Source organism: Ctenocephalides felis, unplaced genomic scaffold, assembly GCF_003426905.1.
Source record: "Ctenocephalides felis isolate EL2017-DRISC unplaced genomic scaffold, ASM342690v1 CF-g0.4_SCAFFOLD_00845, whole genome shotgun sequence".
Classification (NCBI taxonomy): Eukaryota; Metazoa; Arthropoda; class Insecta; order Siphonaptera; family Pulicidae; genus Ctenocephalides; species Ctenocephalides felis.
The window spans coordinates 89,734,523-89,747,283 of record NW_020536999.1 but is presented as its reverse complement, the minus strand read 5'-3'; the positions used below and the strand labels follow the sequence as shown (position 1 = coordinate 89,747,283).

The following is a 12,761-nucleotide window of genomic DNA, read 5'->3' as shown; positions in this document are numbered from 1 at the left end:
TTTAATATTCGGGCGTAACATAAATAATAATAATATTTTTATTGATGTTACGCCCGAATATTAAACTCAATTATATATAATATAATATATATATATATATATATATATGGTGTGTGTGTGTGTGTGTATACATACATATCTTTGATACGAGTTAAAAAAAAATCAACCCTTTTTTATTATATCACTTGAGGAATTTCTATTATGATTATACGTTAGGGTCCGTGTGACCCTATGCGTTCCTTTCTTTGGAAAGTTAATTATATTTCAAGAATAAGATTTTATATACGAAATATTTTTATGGGAACAAAATTATATTATTTTGTTTCTTTATGATCATTAGAACCCTACAGAACTATTAAATCTCTAAATATTATAGTCCTACCAAAGATGGCTGAAATATAAAATTTCATTTTCAAGTTTGAAAGAATTGGCGGCAATTTTAGAACATATAAGTGCGGATTTCTTCACTATAATTAATACAAATAATACAATTGCAGATCGGTTTGAAAGATATTTGAACAATTAGTCCCACCAAACACTCCGCTACGCCCTCAACAAGGGTAGCAACTTAAAAGTACAATCTCTTAGTGCCATGAAGATTGCTGCTTCATGGCCAATATAATAAAATGAAGATACGTCCGAACAAAATCCAATTGATTAATTTTTAGTAAAAGCGAAAACTTCATTTTTGTAATAAACAGTTTTTTATCTAAATAACCAAATCACAATTTTAAATGATTAAGTTAATATCGCAAAGTTCAAGCAAGTTCCTTAAAGCAAAATGCTACTTACACCTAGTTTAATATCAAATTGTATTATAGTATTATTACCTCTTATTTACGATAATAAATATTACTCCTTGGTTACATAAAAGCAAACAACTACAAAGTACTCCATTTGAATTTCGAGAAAAAAAATCGCAAACCGTTGCCAAATTGGCAGCACAAAAATAACTATGGCTTTTGATGTTATGAGACTTGTCGAGGACATATTTAACGGACAATTTTGGCAAAGACGTCAACGAAAATAGTAAAAAAAAATAATATAAAAATGTCTAAATGATAAAATAATTTTATAGTATGGCGAAAATATAGATTTCGGTGAATATATTATTTAAACAATATGTATTATATTTGTTTTAGAAGGTTAACAAGCTCAAGTCCATTAATACTGTTTTTGTTTATTATAAATTCCTAAAAGAGAAGTGAATATTTTCGCCGGAAAATCCGACTTGCTAATTTTGTCTCGATATTTAAAGCCATTGTTAATCAAACCAAAAAAAGTGTGTGTGCGAGCCAAAATTTTACCGTTCGTCCGCGTTTTCTCAAAATTGGCTGAACCGATTTCAAAAATTTAGAAGTTGGAAAAGAGCTACATTTACCGAGTTCATATTTAAAAATATATTCAAGTCTACAATTCTACAAATTTAACTAGACTATCAGTCTATTACATTTGAATTAAAAATCACTTGAACAAAACATGAACTAACTAGTGGTGTATGGCATCGTGCCTTGGGGAAAATTGCTGGCACTTCCCGTAAAAGTTATTTCCGATAAATGATTTTTTTTTCTCTTCCCAAAAACAATCGTTTCGCAAACACAAGCAGACAGTTTTTTGAATCATTCAAATCGGATGCTTAGTTATTTCAAAAACCGCATTTTTCAGGATATTTAGCTCCGAGTCTCCGAAACGGCTAGACCTGCCTTTGCCAAAAACTAATCAGCACGTCTCTTTATCAACAGCTATCGAATGTTTTTTAAATAATTGAAATCGGTTGAACCGTGATCCCGCAATCGTCGACGAAAATTTGTATCCGAACACACATACACACACGCACACACACACACACACATACATCCATTTTTTCTAAGGTATGCCAAAATATTCAGAAACCTCTGAAACGTAAAGATAGATATAAATTTTTATTTTCGATTTTTTTGCGATTACTATAACTTACCCTACGGGTAATTTAAGGGTATTGATTTTATTTAAATAGAGATTTTAACAATAAGTATAAGTTTTGTTTACATTCCTATGAGTTCCGTACCAATGTTTATCCGTTAGACGGCGACGCGGCGCGTACGCACTTTGATATTTTGTCTCTATGCAGTTAAAGCAGTGTGATTGCTTTGAAAAAAAGTTCAGAATTTTCAAAATATTTCAAAATACACCTTTCTTCAAAAAGTCTTTTTTCAAAAAAAGTAAATTTTTGTCAAAAATTTATAGTTTCTCAAAACCTATTTTTTCAGAGTAATTTTTTTTTCAAAAATGTTGATCTTTTAAAAAAATAATTATTATTGGTACGGGAAGTTCCTGCAATTTGCCTTAAGGCACGATACCATGCGCCCCACTAGTTTTAGAAATGTTTAATTCTCATAACAATCTTATAGGAATTTACTATAGCCTTACAAAAAGGCTTGTAGTAATAAATAAAAGAGATCCCTAAATTCGGCCCTGCCCTTTCAGCATTTATTTGCCTATGATATCACCTCGTACATATATAATCTTGTTCCAACATGTCGGAACGGAAAGTGCAGCCTGCATGTCTCTCTCTTTCAACACTAGTGTGTGAAATGTGTACGTGCATGCGTACACGAATGTGTGTGTAGCATGCATGAATGTGTGCGTTGGTCAGCATGCATTTAGTGTAAGTGTGAAGTGAGTAACACTTGCCAAGTGTGCATGTGTTTATGCATTGTGTGTTATGTATGTATGCATTATGTGTTTGTTTAGGAAAGTGTGTTTACATCCATGCATGTGTATGAGTAGTATGTATGTATGTGTCATGTGTCATGTGTGTTTTCATGCATGTGTGTATTATCTGTGTGTTTGTATATCGGTTGGAAACAAAACACAATCCGGAGCGATTATTGCGAAATGTTTCTCTGTCCTTGAAACATCAACAGTTATGACGTGACGACCACTTCAGCAACACCACTACATATACATTTATGAATATTATTAGAGTGGTATATTTCGAATTGAATCCAATAATTCATTCTCAAACTTATCGGCATGTTATGTAATAGTTGAGAAGCATGTCCACAGGAGCATTTCATTTCTTTCCGATGGAGAAGTTTATGTTTTCGCCAGAAAATCCGACTTGGTCATTTTATGTTTCAAGTTAGTCTGGAACGTTTGACGCCAAAATTGGATAAAGTATGCGAGAGTGTGTATGTGAGATGAAATTTGACTATTCGTGCACATTTTCTCATAAACATCTGCTTCAATTTCAAAAATTTAAAACCCATTTGGCGAAACTCGATAAAGACCCAAGTTGATCTGTCTTGCGAGACGATGAGGCCAATTTCTGTAGAGTTTGCAAAAAAAATTCTTGCAACTTCGCTTAAGCCAAAATGCCATTAACAACTAGTTTAGATTTTTCTTTCATGTCACTACTTGCTTAACATAAATGTGTCCAAATTGATGAAAACTGACCAAAACTGATAAGATGACGTAATTAGAAATCTGCCAAAAATAAAGGGTTCGTCCATCCGAGCCTAAATTGACGAAAACTGATAAGATGACATAATTAGCAATCTGCCAAACATGAAGGTTTCTATCATCCGAGCCCAAATTGCCGAAAAGTGACCAAAACTGACAAGATGACATAATTAGCAATCTGCCAAACATGAAGGTTTCTACCATCCAAGCCCAAATTGTCGAAAACTGACCAAAACTGGTAAGATGACATAATTGGCAATCTACCACACATAAAAGATTCGTCCATCCGAGCCCAAATTGACGAACACTGACCAAAACTGGTAAGATGACATAATTAGCAATCTGCCAAACTTAAAGGGCTCTACGAGCCGAGTTCAAATAGACGAAAACTGATAACGTAACATAATTAGCAATCCGCCAAACATAAAGAGTTCATCCATTCGAGCCCAAATTGACGAAAACTGATGAGGTGACCATAAGGTGACATAATTAGCAACCTGCCAAACATAAAGGGTTCTACTATCCTAGCCCAAATTAATGAAAACTGACCAAAACTGATAATATGACATAATTAGCAATCTGCCAAATATAAAGAGTTCACCCATCCGAGCCCAAATTGACGAAAACTGACCAAAACTGATTAGATGACATAATTAGCAATCGGCCAGCAATAAAGGATTCATCCATCCGAGCCCAAATTGACGATAACTGACCAAAACTGTTAAGATGATATAATTAGCAATCTGCCAAACATAAAGGGTTCGTCTATCAGAGCTCAAACTGACTAAAACTGATAAGATGATATCCTGAAAATAAATAACAATACTCTCCAATAATCTATCGGCGGCAGACGCTATACTGGATTATGCATCAGGCAATAGTAAAGATTAGGAGAAACAATTTCAGGTATAGACCACACTCCTACTTTCCAAGCAGAGCTTGTTTCATAATCTTAGGCCACTATAAAGATAAATAAACTCAGAAATATTTATCTTTCTTCAAAAAACATTTTCTACGTTTTTATCGCAAATAATTTTGGCAAAACCGAGGTCTTTGACCCGTTCGCATTTTTTTCAATGTTTGTTTACAGATGTCTCTCATGTGGTATGATTGCGAGATATGAGATATCTAGGTCAATTCAATTTATTGGAATAACATACATACACATATGACTGTCTTGGATATTACACATTGTAATTAAAATAATTTTTTGAAAGATGTCTGTTGATTTCACAGGGCAGGCGAAGAGTACGGCTCTTTGATTACTAATTGTAAGTAATTTTATGATTTTTTTCTATGCTACTCGATTGCTACACCGGTTTACATATTTTTAAATATAAATTTAAATTAGTGGTGTATGAAACTTAAATTTAAATTATCGAAAATAATTAATCTTATTAAAATCAATAATTAAAAATTTTGCATACAATGTTCGTACCCATAAAGTGTTGCCTGCTGCCACCAATGCTTTAAATCCTTCCAATTATTAAGGTTTGTCACAAAGAGCTCAAGTCTCTTATCACCAAGCCTTGATAATGAAATTTTACCATTTTTTATGGAATGTGAAATAAATAAGATGTTTACAAGTTGATCTGATAAATATTTATATTATCGGAAAATTGAGATAAGAAAAGAGTCTCAAATGATAAATATAGATGTATATATTTGCAAACGTATACATTTGAAAAGATATCAGTTTAAAGTTTTGTAAACAGTTATGATGTAATCTGGTTGAAAATTTCTAATTGCAAAATAATTAGCAACTCTCTTATATACATATATACAATAACCGTAAATTTATGACGTCCATTTTTTTTAAATATTTGTACATAATTATGTAAAATTTATTTCTCAGTATTACATAATTGTAGTAGAACTAACTTTATAACCTTAATGAATATTTTTCTTGTCGCTCTCTCATCTTACTGTAAGATGAAAAAATAAGCTTATCCAAGACTAGGACTTTTAATTATTTTCATATTGGTATTCCAGCTTTAAATATGAGTCACGGAAACGGTGTATGTAAGTTTATATGCAGGTGTACGTTTTGAATAAATAGGCGAATTCAGTCGCCGGAACGAAATTATTCATTTAAATGAATACAAACTATATATATATATATATATATATATATATATATATATACCGTTAACCATTGTTCTTACATTAGTGTCGCCATATATGTACAAAATTAATAAATTTTTCAAACCATTTTTTATTATTAATTGTTGAATCTCTATTAACATAATATTCCAAAAATTAAAAAAAATTAAATATCACAAACCTTTTACCATTCACCTTTTTTATTATTACTATAGATATATTACCTCTAAGGACTTTTTCATGATTCCTTCTAAATTTCCATTTCAATAGTTTCATCGAGAAAACTGTACTTAATTAAAACCCATTTCTGAAAATCCTCAAATCAAAATTATTTTAAAAGACGGTAGGTGTGATGCTAATTTCATACTTTATCCTCATATGTTGGCGCGACTTATTTTAAAGCTAACTTCAGTTTAAAATAAAATAAACTGAAGGTAGCTTTGAAGTAAAGCGGGCCAATATAAGAATAAAGAATGAAGTTAGTGTCTTAAAATTAATTTGATTTTAGGATTTTCAGAAATCAGTTTTTATTAATTTAAATAATTACATGCTCCATTAAAATAAAATTTTAATTTTATTAAATTAAAATAAAATATTGAAACATGTTGTTATTTACATTAATTAAAACTTATTTCTGAAAATCCTAAAATAAAGTTTTAGTTAGAGACTGTATGTGCGATGCAAACTTTATCATTTATCCTGATATGTTGGTACGCCTTATTTTAAAGATGACTTCAGATAATTTTTTTATTTCAATTAAGCATGTAATTATTTTCTTTAAATTTAATTATTACAAAAAATAATGAACTTTCCAAAACAAAACATATGGCTAGTTTAACTTTAGGATATTTTGATTTGTTGGTAAAGTCGATAAATATGACACCAAAACGCTGTCTTTGATCAACCCTCGCCCCCAGATTTTTTATAAAAATATATTGATTAATTTAAATAAATGTATTTATGAATATGTTTATGAAATAAATTATATATCATTAAAGTAAAATCCTAATAAAATGCAATATGTGTGCAACGACGATACCTTTTATGTTGGCATGCCTGAGAATGAGATAATTTCTACATTCTTCCCCTGTCCGAATAATATAATTCAATTGTACAATCTCCAAAAACCTGTTGGTTTACTAAATAATTAAATAAAATAAATTTATTATTATTAATTAAATAAATTATTCAGTGTAGGATACGTGCGAGTTGGTAGCACTGATTGTCCAGTGTCCGCAATAGTTTTTATGTTGCATTGTTGTGTTATGTAAATGTATTAGCAGGCGTGACAACAAATGAATAAATAAATGTGCCATTTGTTATATTTTGCATTTAAATTAGATAGCACGAGTTAGAATTTTATTCAGACTAGAGAAACAATAGAATAGAATAAAGTATAGTGAATTATGTCATGTGGCAACACGAAACGACCAATCAGGCAATGATAAATATAATATTGCAGATAGATCTTTAGTGATAATAATAATAATAACCGAAGACAGGTCCATGATATGAGGGCACAACAAAATCAAAGATTTTCTTCGCCTCCCTTGTTAATTATTCCCATTATCGTTTTATTATCATTGATTTTACACCATTAGTTACTTTATATTCGTTTTTATAAAACTTTCCTAACTTCTGCTTCCTGGTGCTGTACTTCGACTTTCAGTTTCCTGCATTTCCTCTTCTCGTTAAAGTCATCAACCGTCTGCATTCTTCTTCTTTCCAATCCTTTTAGTCCTTCTATTTTGCCTTCGACGACGTCGTGCAGGAGGCACTCTTTTTGCAGGATGGGTTCGATCCAGTTTCCTTTTCTTTTCAGGATCGTGCTCAGTAGAGTTCTTTTTTTGCCCACTTTTCTCAGCACTTCTTCATTTATTATCTTGCTTTGGTGATACTCAGTGATGATTTTTAAAGAAATAATATTTATGGTGAATATATAAATGGTCCAAAAACATTTCATTAGTGCAGAAATAGCAGAGGATGTGCAGAATAGCCTATTGGATATGAATTACAAATAATAAACAGTATATTTTTTCTATCATCATCAGTGACGTTTTTGAAACAAAAGTAACAATAAACAAATAAAAATATTTTTGCAGGGAATGTGAGTGTTTGTGTAATAATTATTCCGTCAAAGTCTCGAAGAATGTCTTGAGGGGGGCGCCACGTGCTCATTTAGTGACATGTGCGTATTATTTAGCGCGCAGATAAATTTAAAATGTACGCAATACGATTTTACTATTGTACGCACAGCAGATGTCTGGTATGATCTACATATAAATAAATAAAATATTATAAATATATAATTAGTAGAAGCTCTGGTGGTCATAATAATAATTAACACGATTTTTACAAAAAAAATCGTCTGGTAATTGAGAACAAATTACCCAGAGTGCATGAAGAAGATGTTTCTTTGTCCAGTGTCCCATGATGACTTATATTTGCTGAAAGTAGAGTGATAATGCATTTCTTAAAATGCCAAAAATAAAACTAGTAAGTCGAATTTTTTCCCCAAAAAGATACTTGGAAAAGATAATTTACTCTCTTTATATGTTTTACCAGTCTGTCACATAGTTTTGATCTAATGTTATTTTGTTTGTTTGTTTCAATATTTCTAATATTGTATTCAATATTACTTAAAATTTTTATGAAATCTGTTTTACTGTATTTCTGAGGAGAGTAAGCAAATTTTAGACCTAATGCTAGGATATATTTAACATTTTCTGGAATGTTAATATCAATTTTATTAACTAACCACTTGTCTGTACAAGACTTAGTGATTTTGAAGGGATAGTTGTCATCTCTCTTTTGAATTAAAGTTTTAGTTTTTCTAATATGTTTCTCTTTAGTAGTATTAAAATGTATGTTAAATTTATAGTTTTCAAAAGCTAGAAATCAATTTAAAAGGTCTTTGTTGATAGTATTAGCAAGAGTATTGACTATGTTGTCAAGTTTTGATTTCAAGTAATTTATGTAGATAAAAGTATTTTCTATTTCAAGATTCAGTTTATTCATTATAAACTTGAAACCTAATTGATTCTTTATTATTCTTTACACAACATGGCAACAATGCCATCATGATGATTTCAGACATTGACCACCTCTGGGTTCTGCATTCAATGATATTATATAGAGAAATGTCTTTGCGGATTTGGCCAGTCTTAGTCTTGAAACATTCGAGCTAATCCAGAGTTTGTGCAAAAGGTGAGATATTATTTCAAAACAGCGTAGAAATTTTACATTTTCAATTTGAACATTTTTGTAGAAGCGTAATTTAAATGAAACAATGGACAGCGACTCATACGTCAAACGTGAAATGTTTTCGGCAGATGATGTTCAATTACATTTAATATGATGTTTTAGATGAATATTTAATTATAGTAAGTAGTTTTGATTTACCAGAAAATGTTGGTAAAACTTCCAGTTTGATTGTATTAACAAGTTTGTGCGTCAGTAGAGTTCATTTATTTTTCTCGCAAGTTTTTTGTTTTCATTTGCTCATTTGTGCCATGAGGCAATCCTAAGAATTCTATATTGTGCTTTACACAATCTGTCAACACTGCCGTCATGATGTCTTCAATCATTGACCACTCTTTTGACCCTACTTTTTGAACTATAAAATAAAAGTGTTATGTTTAATTAATTAATAAATAATACTGTGATGCTATCAGGCAATCCTAAGAATTCTATCCATGAGGCAATCCTAAGAATTCTATATTATGCTTTACATAATCTGTCAACGCTGCCGTCATGATGATTTCAATCATTGACCACTCTTTTGATCCTACTTTTTAAATTATCAAATAAAAGTGTTATGTTTAATTAATAAATAATACTGCGATGCCATCTGGTAATACTATGGCTTCTATATTAACCTGGCAACATTGCTGCCATAATGATTACAGGCACGGATCATGCTCTGCCTCATATATTGCTTCAAGCTCTAAAGAATAAACCAAAAGCTAGATTTTTTTTTACAAAATTAAAACTAGTCGTGTATGATAAACAAGAAGGACTACAACCAACATCTGCCCAGGATTATCCTTTTTCATATATTTAATAGTCCTAAGAGCTATTGTGCTGACTTAAACGACTTAGCTTTTAGTCGATGGCAACCCAAACGGTTGACCTGGCCCTACGTGATGAACTTTATTATTACACTTTATGTAATACTGATGATTTTTGTTATTGGGTAAAAATGCTGTAAAGGAGTTGTTTTCACTTGAAAATATATCGCGATCTATATTTCCAAATAAAAACCGATTTCACTTCTGCTTGACATCAGACTGTCCAAAGCGAGTATCGATCTTAAGGACTTCTAATCCAGGAACAAGCTAGGGAATCAACTTTCAAAAAAAAATAGAACGACATTTAGTGAATCACCACCGCAGTTCATCACCTGTGTGTCACCTAATCAATATTTTTATTTCCATTATCTAAACACGGACGAGTGACTCATTCGAAACGTGTGTGATAAAAATAAAAGAAATGAAACTATATGTCCATAATTCCATAATTCCTTATGTAAAAATATAATGGAAACATGGATCATGGAACAATCATCTGTTGGTGCATGCGCGGCAGAGAGTGCACGCTCTAAAAACTAAAGCGCACGCACACAGAAGTAAAAGACTCACTTCATGTCAGTGTTGTGCTTGTGTTGGTAATGGAACAGTGGCGGCGGAGGAGTGGGATTTTTGATTTGTTTGATTGGCATCATTGGATCGCAGCTAACTTCGTTAATGATTAATAAGCTTTATTTTATGTATTGGTAAATAGAATGGAAGAAAAAGGTCAGGATGTTCATAATTAATATACAGAAGGAAAGATTTATGTTTTAGCTAGAACATAATGATAATCGTAAGTTCTTTCGACGTTTCAAGTCATTTTTGAATCGATTGACATGAAAATTGGGAAAAGTATATGTGATTTATGTAAAGAAGGAGAGATCAATGTTTTAAGCAGAAAATCCGATTTGATAATTAGGAGCAGAATTTTTTATTTGTGTGATTGGCACCATTGGATTGCAGCTAACTTCGTTAATTATTAATAAGCTTTATTGTATGTATCTTCTCATGGGTAAATAAAATGAAAGAAAGGTTTAGGATGTTCATTATTAACATCAAGAAAGACAGATTTATGCTTTCGCCAGAAAATCCGATTTGATAATTGTAAGTTCTTTCGACGTTTCAAGTCATTTTGAATCTATTGACGCGGAAATTGGAAAAGGTACATGTGATTTCAAAAATGTTGAAGTCGTTTGATGATACTCGATAAGGATTTGTGTTGATTAGTTTGATGCAAAGATTTTCCGAATCGTTCCTTTACAATTATGGGGCGTCCATTAATCATGTCAGGTTTCTAAGGATGGAGGGTTGACAAAAAATCACGAAATGTCACGTGGCGGAAAGGAGGGGGTAATAAAATACGTATATTTATTTTTTATATATTTTTTTTAAAAAAAAGAACAAACATTTAAAGAAGAAAACAAAAATTTGACAATTTTTTCTCGTAACTAAAAATGCACGTAATATTTGGTGGGGTATGGTGAGTAATTTTAAATACTACCACGTATCACCAAGGAGAAGGGAAGTCCAAAAGTTCTTAAAAAATCGATCACGTGATTAACAGACGCCCCCTTAGCTCGTGGGTGCAAAACAAACAACATAGTGTCAGTTCCGTGCAAATAAAGATATTAAGTTGGGTAAATTTGATATATACATAAAGAAGTCGTACCAGTTGTATAAAAACCTATAAAACCGATTCTTTTGTTTTTGTTCTATTTTATTATCAAACATTTATCTACTATCTCACCATCAAATATAATCTGAACTACGCCACTGACGCACACCAACACAGCAGAACCAACAACTGACACTAACACCAACTCTATCACAAGTACCAACACTAATGCACTGAATGTAACCAGCTAGTGCACGCTCTGGAACTCACGAACACAAAATCCCATTCCCGATTCCAACTAACAGACCAACACAAGCAAAATGGGCACTAGGATAGAGGGGGGCATGCGCGAGGGTATTGACGGAACGGGCACTGAGAGCCTTGAAGGGGATTGCAAACCTTGTGATATGAAATAGAGGCATGGTTTTTTATTGTTTTTTTTTTTGACTTTGTATATACGTACATTAGTCATCACACATTTTATAATTCATCTTTACACTATTATTTTATTTGCTTGTATATAATTGTATTGTGCACCATATATACTTTTCTTTGTCAATAATGTTATAAAATTGGTTGGGAGGGAGAATCTTTTCCTTACTATCTCCCTCCATAGTTCTTGTCTACCCTTTTCCAATATTTTGTACTCCATAATGGCGTGCTCAGCATCCGCCCTAGTCGCTCCTCCAAAGCAACAGCAATTGGAATCGGTATTAATCCCAATTCTACTCAGGTGAAACGGAGTGTATGTATGGTTAAATCTTAATGTACATATTGTAGAAAAAAAACGATTTTGTTTCTTTTAACTTCTGACATATTTTGCCACATTTTGTTTGACACAATTCTTAAATAATATGTGAACTCACAAGGTTGATAAATATTTGTTCCATAGGTTTACTCTTCTGGGATTTTGATGAAACTTTACATGATGATAGAGTTTATAGTCAACCCGGATACCTTAAAATATTATAGGCCTATGAGAAGTGGTTAAAATAAAGAAATTAATTAAAGATGCGAAAAATAGACTATGGTGTTCTCTATCAATGTTTTGATAGCTGTGCTAGTTACAGCGATTGCTCCTACATTTTGCATTCGGATTCATAAATAAGTAAGCACATTTTTAGAATTTCTGACATATTTTGACACATTTCGGCACATTTTAACACATTGACATATTTTGAAAAATTCTGTAAAATTTTGGACACACATATTACACACTAACACATTTTTTATCCCAATTGCTATTGCTTGGGCGGAGCGACTAGGGCGGATGCTGTACATAAAAATAGCATACTTTAGAAAAATTGATGTATGTATGTGCGTGTTTTTTGTATAGTTTATGACTTCCAGACTAGGTCTTTTGTCTGAGTATGTTCGGACTCAACACCGTCTGTGTATAGTACTTAGTAAAACTTCCGCTTACCTCGCCAGTGGTCCCCACGGAAACCGCCGTTAGGCGTAACTTCATGGGGGGAGGATCTAGAAGGGTATACTTCTCTCTCTGAAATTATACTTTTCTTCTAATTTTG

General features: G+C 31.8%; 1 protein-coding gene across 1 annotated transcript in view; it reads right to left on the bottom strand.

Annotated features, from left to right (window-relative positions):
* The window catches only part of LOC113364049 (uncharacterized aarF domain-containing protein kinase 5), a 115,252-nt gene that overhangs the window by 94,843 nt on the left and 7,648 nt on the right, over positions 1 to 12,761 (bottom strand). The window lies entirely within an intron of this gene.